The sequence below is a fragment of the Siphateles boraxobius genome, unplaced genomic scaffold (genome assembly GCF_051911475.1).
Source record: "Siphateles boraxobius isolate OS27281-9 unplaced genomic scaffold, OSU_SipBor_1 12, whole genome shotgun sequence".
Classification (NCBI taxonomy): domain Eukaryota; kingdom Metazoa; phylum Chordata; class Actinopteri; order Cypriniformes; family Leuciscidae; genus Siphateles; species Siphateles boraxobius.
Window position 1 is genome coordinate 33,396,272 of NW_027508722.1, and position 13,729 is coordinate 33,410,000.

Genomic DNA, 13,729 nt, shown 5'->3' on the forward strand with positions numbered 1-13,729 from the left:
CTACAAGTGCTGATTTACCGGCTGAGGCGTTTGTTTCGAGCTACGTCGAACTGCATTGATAACCATCCTTAATCACTCATCTGCTAGAAAACTCGTTTATTGATCCTGAGCTGTTCTGCCGGAGCGGGGGAACGAGGGACCAATGGTAATGAGGTAAAAAGCAACTTCTAAGTTTTTTTTTGATGTTTTTCTTGTAGGTAGGCCAATGTCACTTACTTGACATTGACATGAATTAATGTGGTGAAAATCAAGCTTTTAATGTTGTTTATATGTCTATGTGTTGTTTTTAATATGCTTTAACACAAACCATGTGTAAATTCATGTCGACAGCATTGCTGAGTATTTTCTGCTTAAAACTGCAGTGAACCAAAGACAGTCTCAAAAACTCGCTTTGAAATCGCTGGTGTTTCTGACGTCACAAACTACCTTGTAACCAATCAGATCAACGTGTGATCGTCAACGAGTGGATCTCTGAGTGAGTGAGTGAGTGAGTGGAGGCGGGGCTCATTTGCATATTCATAGAACCGCGAATACTAAATGAGGCAAGGGTGTCGAGTTACATTCAAGATATTTTAAAAGCATAACAATTTTTTTTTTTTTTCATTGTGTCATTGTGGTGATCAAAGATGAGTTTTAAGGGATACAATTATTGACTACAGCGGGACTTTAAACGTTACAGTCAAAGAAAATCATTTTGCAGTGCTGAATGCAGAATGTGTAACTTAAGCCCGTGTCTGTATACATTATGCATAAACAGGCATGCATTTGAAGAGAAACTAAAACTACCGGCGTGTTGGAAATGCGCTATACATAAAAACTTGGGTTCAATTACCTCTCATATTCAGCATGAATCCAAATGTGCTTGGCGGTAATTGAATTATGTAATTTGCTTTGGATCATAAGTCACAGCATGTTTCTGATGAAGAACAAATGCTCAGAAAATGCAACTTATATTGAGGAAAAATATGGCAATTTGCATGAAAAATTAAATGATCTAGGTGAGTCATGACCTGTCTTGTTTATTGAGTATTAGTGTGTAATTTTAGCTATAGATTTCCCACCTCATATCAAAAGGTCAGATTCGTAGAACGGACGCTCAGAGCGAAGACCGCCTCATTAAGCTCTTCTTAATTTGCACTATATTACAGGAGACTCTAAGGTCATAGTTTATGTAGTTGCTTGTTTATTGTTCAGTGGATTGATCCGTTATACTTGCACGAGGCCTTTGTTTGTTCATGGATAAGCCCTGGAAATGAGCGGGGCTGTATTACGCCGTTATGACCCCACCCAGGGCTTCATTAAAACTGCAGAGCACTGGGACCTCATTAGGCTTAATGAGCCAATGTCCCTCATCCTTATCCTTATGGATGGATGGATAGTTAGAAGATAGATAGATAGATAGATAGATGGATGGATAGATAGATAGATAGATAGATAGATAGATAAATAGATAGATAGATAGATAGATAGATAGATAGATATTGTGTTTGTGTGTTGGTCTCTCGCTCATATGTATCTCTGTTTTGCCCTGCAGTAACTTCTGTTGCTCAGATACGGCTGCCAAGCGAACAGAATAAACAGTGACACAGATCACAGGGAATGTCACCACACGCACACACACACACACACACACACACACACACACACACACGCACACGCTCACTCACACACACGCACACGCACACTCACTCACACACACACACACACACGCACACTCACGCGCACGCGCACACTCGCACACGCACACGCACACTCACTCACACACACACACACACACACACACGCACGCTCACTCACACACACACTCACTCACACACACACACGCACACGCACACACACACACACACACCTCATGTTAACACAGACGTTCTCCACAGATCTGATTTCTAGGTGTTAATGAGAGTGTCTTCCAGTTTAAAAATGATTTTAATGAGCATGCATGACAGAAAAACACAATAATGGCTGATAATAAATATGGTGGCTGATATTCTAAATGTATTATTTTGTGCTGTTTTAGAGATAAGTGTTTGTCTGCAACACCAAAAACAAGTGAAAATGTAACAAATGTTTACAGCCTAGAGAGGACAAGCAATATGATTATGGTATATTGGTATGCTGTCCTGCAATATGCGAAAGCTAGACGTGTCGTTTTTATAAACTTTCTCATCTTGATGTTGTTTTCTATGATGCACTCTCGGTATGAAAATAACCCAGCTGAGGTGAATTTGTGTGGATCGTCGGAGACTCTTCTCTGTCAACCGAGTGTGAAGATGAGACCCGTTCAAGGCCCCGCGTTTATTTCCTCCTGTTCTCATAATAAACCTGTCAAGAGGACAAACTTCATCCATTTACACTCATCTGGGAGGACCAGAGCGCAGTCTTATAGACAGGAAATCAGATTTGAAATCAGTTATGGGGAATGAAAAGAAAAAGTAGGAGTCGTAAGAGAATGTATCTTCGCTAGCTTTGAACTCCACAGAAAGCGATCGCAGTCGCTGGATAAATTAGTGGCTGTTAGCACTGCAAAGATGTGGCTTGTTAAGTCTTATAATTCGTATTCGGGATTGAGGCTCTAATATCCAGTACGGCCACTTTGAAATGCAATTTTTAATTGTTCCTTCACTTCCGTGCGAGACTTCAGCGAAGGCGGCTCATTATTTCTGATGAACTCTGGATGTCAGTTTTGCACGATGCGGCGAGGAATAAATCACTGGCTCGTAATGAGGTTCGGCTGCTTTCATTCATAGAAAGAGCTAATGATAAAATAATTTAATGCAATTACATATGAAACTGCACAGAATTAAATGAAAATGGCTTGGGTAATCATTTTCCTGACAGAATGTTAATGCACATATTATACATGTATAATATATGCTTTTTATAATATATATTTAATTTTGGATTTAAATAATATATAATTATATATATTTTTAATAATATATATTTTAATATATTTTATTTGTTTTATTTCTTCATTTTTAAATTAACTTTGTGTAAATTTAAACTACATAAAAAGCTAACTTCTATAATATTTTATAATTTTATATATTATTATGTTTAATTATAATAACAATTTGAATGTTTAATATTGGTTTTTAACATATTAAATACTCATATTTAAGTTATATTATTATTAAATATATATTTTATATTTAAATAGCTAGCTCTGCTTTTGTCAGGTGTGGTGAAAGGAGCGAGGACTCAGAGTTGCAGGGCATTATTTTAATAATAAAATAAAACAAAATACAAACAAAAACTACCCCAAGGAGAAAACAAGACTGACTTGACGGCAGAGAAACACACGGTGTACATAAGACATACAAATGCCAACGAACCACCACAGAACTGCAAACACAAGGAGAATAAATAGGGAGCAAACTATGGAGGACAGGTGGGGCTAATGAACCAACAATCAGGGAACAAGATGGGCGGGGCTAGACAATAACAGGAGAGCACATGACACAAGGAAACACATGACAAGCCATGTGCTCACACCAAACATGACTAAAACACAATCACATGGCCAGTGAAACAAATCACAAGCCACGTGCTCACACACAACGAGACATGAGCACACAGCCAATGAGAACACTCATAAGCCACGTGTTCACACAGAACATGAAAGCACACAGCTAGTGTAAAACACAAGCACAAGACAAAACATGACATGAAAGCAAGCGGTCGATGTAAACACGAATCGCGTGCTACACAAACACAACACACACGGACAGAAGAGAGTAGGGCCCGAGCGAACTCGAAACCGCACACTCACACACCACAAGACCGAGCGCACGAGAACGAGCTTAAGCTCATCCAAAACAAACACGCGAAGCATGAGTGTCCGAATCCCGACACAGAACCGAAACCAAACTAGACAGATGTGCCGGGACCCAGACGCTCGAGGTTATCGCCCAAACAAAGACTACGTTTACACGGGGCCGGATATTTTTATAAACAGACATTTCACCCTCTCCGTTTTCAAAATAACATTGTGCACACCTGTCAGTTTTCAGAAAAGTGTTCGTTTACACGAACCCGTGTGTATATGCCGTCAAGAGCATGCCAAACCTGTAGGTGGCAGTGTAACGAGAAGCTCAAGCCCACGTTAGCCAATCAGAATCCAGAAAATAGCAACAACAGCAACGAATCACTTCCTCTTTCTCTTGTGAACAAACAGGGTTGTCACAATATATCGCAATACAAACATGCAACAATATGTATTGTGTATAGTTACAAAAATAAATTAAAAAATTACAGTTTTCAGAGTTTTAGTGTCAGTACTACATTAAACTACTATATATAATGTATAATAATGCAATGGGGAATATTTATGGCTCCTGATAATGCCATATTAGGGTTAGATGATGTTACCAGAAAAACGTGTTGTACATTATTTTAAAAATATCTAGTCAGTGACAGAGATCAAGCATATTCATCCAAAATAATTCAGTATTTTCAGCTTCAGAATCATGAATATGTTTATTCTGGTGTCTCTATTGTCCTGTGCTTTGGGTTTCAGCACCAAGTCCAAGTCTATTCATTTACACACACAATGTAATATCAAATTTAGCATTTTAATCAACAGTACATTTTTTGTAACCTTTTATCATATGTCTTGGAGTATCGCAATAATATCGTATTGTGAGTTCAGTATCGTGATGTGTATCGAATCGTGACACGAGGGGATCGTTACACACCGACTAAAAACATAAACACGAGGCCACATATTAAGGTCTGGGTAGATAAGATGGGGAGTAATGTGCAGGAATAAAGATCTGAACGACGGTGGCCTTGTCAATACGCAAAACACATCTTCTGTCCGTTTAGGCCGTCCGTTCACACTGAGACGGTGTTTTTAGCAACGAAAACGAAGCTTTTTGAAAAAGCTCTCCAAACTGTATGTTCACACCGCCGCCGACTTGAGCGGCAAAGAAGCTCTGGACGCCCTGTCAAAAAGTACGGCGAAGCTTGGTGACGCTTTGGTCGCTCTGACGTAGTAGAGAGAAGAGAAGTGTCACAACATGAAATGTCACATGAGATTGGTGTTTTTGTATTTTCCACTTCACTGCTTTTCTATGTAACTATGTAAACACGCGCTAGACTGTGTGCTCGAGTTTCGTGTCTTTTGCCGCGTCTCCCGCATGTCACAGAGTTTTAAAAACGCGTCATTCAAGTTAAAATAAGTTCAACTTTAAGAACAAAAATGTAAACTATCCCAGCTATTTTATCCCATGCCTCGTTCTTTTGTAACTGGTCCCTGTAAGCAAACAACGTAATATCATAAATGATAGGAAACCCAGTAACGGCGATTATCAGCTTCTTCTCCATTTTCTCAGAACTAATGTTTTGGTAGGAAGGAAAGTTTACATCGTGTTTCTCCGGAATCAGCCAGCGCGGAGGACGTCTATATTCCGATTGGTTGCTGGCGTTTTGCCGCTGTACCGCGTCATAGCTCATTACCATAAAGTTGATCTACTTTCAACTTTCCGATTGACGCTCAAAACGCCCAAAACGCGACGCCGATGGATTTGACGCTCCTTGCAGCGGAGAGAAGCCAGCTTCCATTGAGAATGAATGACTTCCGGTAGCTTTGGAAGCTCAAGTCGGCGGCAGTGTGAACGTACAGTAAGTTTCTGCAATTTAAGTTTATTCATGTGATGCATGGACCCATAGATATTCATGTTTATACCGGTACTGTGCCTGTTATGTGTTGTTCACTTTCACACAGTTGCTAATATGCTACTTCGCAATGGTTTGAGGAACATGAGGAAGAGTTGAAGGTGTTGCCCTGACCTCCAGATTCCCCAGATCTCAATCCATACGAGCATCTGTGGGGCGAGCAACACGATCACACACACACACACACACCGCCTCCAGCGCGCGACACACAGGACTCGAAGCTTCTGAACCCGAGAACACAGGACACTTCATTTCTGCTGTCGGAGACGGGGAGTCATGTTCTGGTTATGCCCTGATAGGAGTGCGGATTAACTACTGTATTTTACCATCATAGAGGGAAACTTTATCATTTGGACGTGTTTTGCCAATTTACACATTCAAACAATTTTTAACGCGGAGAAAGAGGCGAAAATCGGGACTCAGGCTCTTATCTGTGCGCACAGCTACAGCCACACACATACACACACACACACACACAGAGAGAGAGAGAGAGAGAGAGATGCGTGTTTCAGTCAGCGCTCGACACTGAATTGATTCCTCTTTCGCGTTTCCTTGCCCTTGAACGGACACATACGCACAAAATTATGTCTATATAATGTCTGAAAACCCTCATCAAGTCTCATCAAGTATTCTCTCGGTTCTGTCATAAGTGAACAGTTGAGAAAGAAACCGGATGTTTGTCAGTTTATTCAGTCTTAAAGTGACAGTACACTAATATTCCTGCTGTTGTGTGTGTCATTAATGTTAATAAAACAACAGAATACAGCTTTAACAAAGATAAAACTCTATTTAATTTCTACAGTGAACAAATAGTGTTATTTTACATGTAGGCTTAATTATTAATGTCTGTAACGGAATACTACTGTTAAACTTTGTAACTTTGTTATTAAGCTTGTAATTTGTGTATTTGTTTTTATTTTATAACTGACTGTTCACTTGTCTTTAATAATGTGTGAACTTTATCAGTTAGGCTAGTAGTTTTTTGTTGTATCGAAGAACTTCAAGTGAGCTTTAAGTAATAAATGAAAAGCAAAGTTACCCCCCCCCCCATATATATCTTTTTTTTTTCTTTTTCTTTGCTGATCTGAAAAATGATCCAATCCGTGGCTCAAAAACCGTAAAAGATCCGAACCGTGAATTGTGTGATCCGTTGCACCCCCATGTACTGCACATTTCAGTAAATGTAGTATATCATGAATGTGTCTCATACACACCGAGTATTCACACACACGTACGTGACAGAAATCCGAGTAATAATATGCTAAACACAGGCACTCGATCTGTCACCATGTTCCTGTTCCTGTCTCGTTAACAAGCGCGCGCGTGTGTGTGTGTGTGTGCGTGCGTGCGTGTGTGTGTGTGTGCGTGTGTGTGTGTGTGTGTGCGTGTGTGTGTGTGTGTGAGAGCCGTCAGGAACCCAGAGTCTCTTGTGACCAGTTTAACCAGTCCTCAGACCCGGTTCTCCTCATCGCTCAGGATATTGGAGAGTCTCCGGCCCGTATAGCGGGACACGTGATGAACGCGCAGAGGAAGCTCTCGTTCCCCGGAGCTTCGGCTGCTGTCATTGGTCGAGTTAATAAGGAGCCGCTCGTTTGAGCTCTGGACTAATTGGAGACGAGCGCCGGTTCAGAGACGGTTCTACGTCAGAGCGGGTCGTTACTGTAGTTCGGGTCGTTTCATTGACAGCGGCTCACGAGGGCTGTTTTACAGGAAATGAGGAGTTGGGGCTTCAGGGAAATTTTTATAGTTTTTCTCCTGAAAAAAATGTGCTGTGAAAAGTTGAGGATGTTAAAAAGCTGAAGTGCCGCTGTAGTGTGAAGCAGTGCCTGTACCTGTAACTTGCTACATCAAGCCTAATTTGTGTGTGTGTGTCTGCGTTCGATTTTGGCTCCCAACAATCTCCAAAATAGTACAATCGAGTAAAAACGATTATTTTGCCATGTTCTGTTTTGCTATTTTGTCTTGTGTTCTGAATGACTCGCGCACGCGCACATCCGCCCCTCCCGAAGCCATAAACTCACTCAGACAGATACAGTCATAAATTGCAAGCACAATAAACTTCACCATAACAATCGGCTAATTTAATATAGACTGGAGTGAGACCAAAGACGTCTCTCGAGCTGTTGCGATCTCTTTCTGCTCGATCACTGTAGCGCCTCAGTTCAAGCGAATGGCAGCGAGCGCACGTGACCTGATCATCTGTTCCGCTTTACAGCACGAAACACATCGAGAATGAACACAGGGAGCGACATCAACACGTGTCTGCTTGTCCGGGAAAAGGGGATTTTTAAGTTACAAGTGAAAGAGAGTTTTACTTGCCCGACCGATCGAAATGCGAGATGGTTTTGATCTTATACAGACGGTGTAAACAGAGATCGGTAATGGATAGTTTCTGGAAGTAGCGCTGCCTTTGTGAGAGAGACATTAGTGGAGAAATCAAAACAAATGAGCCTAACAGCTCACTCAAAAACTCACAGAAGAAACATACTGAGGTAGAAATATTCAGTTTTTTTATTTATAATATATGATAAAGTTGATATAACACGACTAAGCGCTGTTCTATAATATCACGATTGCAAATGTTGAATTTGAAAATTGAATTTATAGTTTAATAAAGAAGTAGTCTAGTTTATATGTAGGCTAGTAACTTACATTTTAGACGCAATATTGACTGGTTTTGTTCTATTTCACCGACGAAAATAGTTACAAAAGAAAAGCATCACTAAGCGCTGTGTTTTGTTACTAAATGATTCGTTATTTTGAACGAATCGTTTTAATGAATGACTCGATTAATTTATTAAGACACCTATTGATTTATTGTTTAAAGGTATCATTGATTTTATTTTATAATTTGTTTAAACATTAATCTCATAATATTTTTACAGTTGTAATTATGCAGTGTAAATTAATTTGATTGATAAAAGCCCTTTCTATTAAAACCGAATTTGATCAAATGTAAGAATTTGACATAAAACATATTTAGTAAGGTTTAATAAATTGTCCTTTATAAAGGTAGATAACGCCCTGGTGACCCCCTACAACAAATTACTTTGTTAACAAGTCACTTTTTTCACCACTCGTGAGTTTGCAGGTCTGTTTACTGTAATAGTTCATAAAGTACAATAAATGTTCAAATTTCAATGTAAGAATTATTGAAAGGTGTCTTTTAATAAATGCAACAGGTTCCCAAAGTCATGTGAAATAATCGTGTTACATAATCGTGATTTCAAAATAATCGTGATTATGATTTTTTCCATAATCGAGCAGCCCTAGTGTGTGTGTGTGTGTGTGTGTGTATGTGTATGTCTGTTTGAGTAAGTGTGTGTGTGTGTGTGTGTGTGTGTGTGTGTGTGTGTGTGTGTGTGTGTGTGTGTGTGTGTGTGTTTGAGTAAGTGTGTGTGTGTGTGTGTGTGTGTGTGTGTGTGTGAGTTTGTGTGTGTTTGAGTGTGTGTGTGTGTGTGTGTGTGTGTGTGTGTTTTTGAGTAGGTGTGTGTGTGTGTGTGTGTGTGTGTTTGTTTGTTTGAGTAAGTGTGTGTGTGTGTGTGTGTGTTTGAGTAAGTGTGTGTGTGTGTGTGTGTGTTTGAGTAAGTGTGTGTGTGTGTGTGTGTGTGTTTGTGTGTGAGTTTGTGTGTGTTTGAGTGTGTGTGTGTTTGAGTAAGTGTGTGTGTGTGTGTGTGTGTGTTTAAGTGTGTGTGTGTGTTTGTGTGTGTTTGAGTAAGTGTGTGTGTGTGTGTGTGTTTCATATCCCATGATCCATGTGTTCTGCATTCACTTTGCTCATTAATTCTACAGCAGAGATTCACCTGATATTTGCACTTTTATGTAAATCATCCAGAAACACACCAAGTATTTGCATGTAAAAGTCCTGAATATTATAAACTCAACATCTGCCACCTGATATTAACACGAACGTGTGTTAGTGTCACGTGACATCAACACACCTCAGATCCGTCACAGTCAGGCGAGGACACTACATTAAAATTGACATTTCGCTCAACTCTCAATCTTAAATGGTTTCTTGTGTTCACAGAGTTTGTTGCAATGCATTCTGGGATTGCATATTCTGTGAAGGACATGTGATGCTGCTATCGCCTATATCTCAGGTTTTCAGAGATGCAGTTTGAGATAGAGTTTTCTGCTGATGTGTCAGTGATTTATCTTACTCAACATCGATAGAAAGACATCATTAGCGCAGCGCTGATATTTATAAACGAGTTTAGATCTGCAGCCGTCAGGTTTTCTTCAGGCATCAGCGATCTGTAACTGGACACCTTTATCTTCAGGCGGTTCAGTTGCACAGCATTAGTGCTGTTCACTTCCTGTGGCAATTCCTGTTCCTGTGTTTTTTAAAGCTCTATGTTTACAGTACAATTTATCTCAAAATGTTGTGATCATATATCAGTATCACTACAAAATGTTGTTGTTGTTATTATTATTATTATTAATAAATACAAATAACAAAATAAGGAATATTGGTATTGTTATATTTGACTAAAATAAGACATTTAAAAAATATTTAATTTTATAAATACATTTATTTCACAGTAAAAATGTAAATTTGCAAAATCAAGCTTTTATTTTGGTGTAAAACCACAGGGGTCTTTGAAGCTTCTTAATTATCATGTATTATAATTAAATGAATCTAATATTTGAAATTTGCACTAAGCCATATTGCAGTATAAACCATTGTTTCTAAGTACTTTTGAAGGGTTTTTAATTTTTTTAGATTTAGGCCATATGCAGGTTAAATACTTTAGCGGTTTGATGTGAAGTCTTGAGTTATTTAAACACTGAAAGAGAGCTTTGAAAATGTATGTTTGATGTGCCTGGAGTAAATGTGAGCGTTGTTTGTATCGATGCTGATCTGACACTTTTTGATTGTCTGTTTCTTCACGAGTATTTGCTAAGCCATTGCTAATGTGTTTTGAGTGGTTTCTAGATTGACAAACGTTTAAACCCTTGAGATGTCCAGATAATGTCTGGCCATGAAAGAAGAGCCCATGTAAACAGACTGAAGCGTGTGTGTGTGTGTGTGTGTGTGTGTGTGTGTGTGTGTGTGTGCGAGAGAGCAGCTGACGCTATCATGAATCAGCACTGTTAGCGAGAAGAAACGCATTTCATCTTTGGGCTCCAAACACTGTGAATGAGCTTTTAAAGATCTATGATGATTTTTCTCCATCTTCATCTCTTCAGTGTGTGATGTTGCTGTTTGATCCTGAAAAAGCTCCAGTTCTTCTCTATATCAGTGTTTCTGAACTCCTGAAACGCCTCTCCATTGTATCTTGAGTTTCTTCCGGGAACGAACACGTCACAATATTCCTCATTATAATAATTCATACGCAGAATAAAGTAGCGGGGCCTGGTTGAGTTAGTCAGTAGTGTGTTAAAGGTGCAGTGTGTGATTTTTAGCGGCATCTAGTGGTGAGGTTACGAATTGCAACCAACAAAAGTTACGGTGGCCGACAGGAAAATATGTCGTCGTCTGAGACAGCCGAGAGTAGCAGTTCAGCAATGAGGTTTCTTCACAAGGATAAATTAAGAAATTGTTTACTCAATTATTCTTGTTATTGCGAATATTATTGTTACTTGTTCATCATTGTGTCAGTGTTTTATTCGCTGAACTAAGCTTGCTTCCTTGCACGAAGAGCAACACAGTAACGAAACGCGTTTGTCCGTTTAGATCCACCGTAGAAACATGTCGGCGCATTTCAATTTAAGGGAACCCGCGGTGTGTGTAGACAGAAACGGCTCATTCTAAGGTAATACAAACATAACGGTTCATTATGCAAGGTCTTTATACACCACTGAAAACATAGTTATGGATCTTATATTGCATTTCTGTCAGTAGATCCTCAGAAATATTACACATTGCACCTTTAAACTGGCGGTTATGGTAAGGGGCGGGGCATTTCCCTAACACACTGCTCCAGCCGACCAATCAGGGCTCAGTGTGCTTTTCAGAAGGAGGGGCTTCATAGAGACAGGAAGTAAACAGAGCGTTACTGACAGACTGGGAAGAGAGGAGCCGCAACAATGGAGAATATGAGGAAAATAATCAACATTCAAGCAGGAAAACCTGTTCTAGTAGAGCCTGAAAACAACATCAAGACTGTAAAAGGGCAGAATAAGGCCATTATCACAAAATAAACCCTTCAGGGTGATAAAAGAGGTTTTGTGCTTCACATCACTCTATTGAGTTTATTTAGCACTAGATTACATTTTATCATATTATACCCTTATATAAACACCATTTTTATGTATCTCCTGGTAAAAATGTGACTGATTTGAAATGCTTTTACATTTCTTGAAACTTTTCTTTCTGCTTTGTTGTCTTGAAACTAAAGCAAATCATTTGTTGCTCTTGTGTTTTGGATATTAATGTAACTTTTCAAATCAAAACGCGAATCAGCGGCTCCGCTGGGTCCAATAAAACACAGAGAAAGACGTTCAGGAATGTGCGGGTCTAGAAGTGAAGCTTGTGCTCATTTGTGAGGGAGCGAGAGCTCAATTAGGCCTGGAGGGAGATGTTGAGCGTCACTCTCTCGGTGTGAGATTCATGTTTTTATGTGCTAATGAGAAACCCTGGACCATTCGCTCTCTAATACACACTTTGGAGATGGACGATCAATTAACTTTTGAGGAAAAGTGTTTTTTTCTCCTGATGGCAGTGTGTAAAGTTATAGTGAAGCTGAGCCAAACAGGTTTCCCTCAACTCCGTCCCCCATTGGTCAGTCAAACAGATAGTCCCGCCCCTAACTCCTGTCATTGGTCGAATCAAAAGAGCTGAGCCAATAAAAAACTGCAGCAGCTTTGAGCTATTTTTGGAAGCTGTTGCGAAGTTATAATATCTTTAGAAAGCAGATAAGATTGTTTAGCTTGTATTTGTCTTGAGTGATTACAGCAATATACATATCTTGTAGACATCTGATCTTCACTAGTCAAAAATCAACAGGTCATGTGACCCATGACAACCAATCACTGAATGAAACCTGAGCTCATTTGAATACAGATGATGAATGTTCATTGAACAGACCATCTGCTGTTCTTCTACAAAAGAGAGAGAGCATCTTACTGCACTCCTCCTTACTATCAGAAGTACCACGCTATTACCATGTTTTTGAACATGATACTATGGTAATAATAGTACTTAGAAATGCCATGGTGCGTGAATATTGCAATATCATACAATATTTCTTTGTAAGGATCTTCTCAGTGCTTAAAAACGGATCTTTTCTGATCTCAGATCAGCTGATCCATATGGCTGTGTTAGTATTTCACTGGAATCACTGGAATAAGTGATTTGTCCCTGGAATTATGGGTGATTTTCCCCCAGCATTTTGTTGGTATTATTGGGGATTTTTCACTGCAACTACGAGTAATTCTTCACCAGAATTATTGGTGATTTTTCACTAAAATAGGGGTGATTTTCACTGTAATTATGTGAATTTTTGCTGGTATCATTTGTGATTTCACCAGAATTATAAGTGTTATTCAATGGAATTACGTTGGTTTTTGTTGGTATTAATGGTGATTTTTCACTGCACCCACGATGAGTGATGTTTGCACCAAATGTATTAGTTATTTTTCACTAAAATAGAGGAGATTTCCGCTGGCTTTTTTAGTGATTTTTCTAATTGATTATGTCTAGCTCTTACTAATTTCATTTTAAGTAGCTTTGGTTGATATTTCCATCATGGACCTCCAGTGAAATCTGCTGACCCTCCTTCCGCTCCAGGATTATATGAGCATGTTGAACTCATGTAACTGGGGGATTTTTCATCGTATTATAGATGCTGACAGGATCAAGATGCTCAAAGCTCAATTATTTGATGTCCACAATGAAAACCTGACCACACATTTGTTGATTACAGCATGAGGTCATCATTATCATCAGTAATCATCATTAATGATTGAGCCTCATGCAGAACAGTTGATATCTGAGACTCTTCTGCCCTCTAGTGTTGAACTCAAGCATGTGTGGCTCACACACACACACACACACACACACACCGCTTCTGCTACATTAGTATCAGTGTTTAAGTATGTGCTT

General features: G+C 39.3%; 1 protein-coding gene across 2 annotated transcripts in view; it reads left to right on the forward strand.

The window, feature by feature from the left end:
* Positions 1–13,729, forward strand: part of kcnh2b (potassium voltage-gated channel, subfamily H (eag-related), member 2b) — a 239,100-nt gene that overhangs the window by 108,478 nt on the left and 116,893 nt on the right. The window lies entirely within an intron of this gene.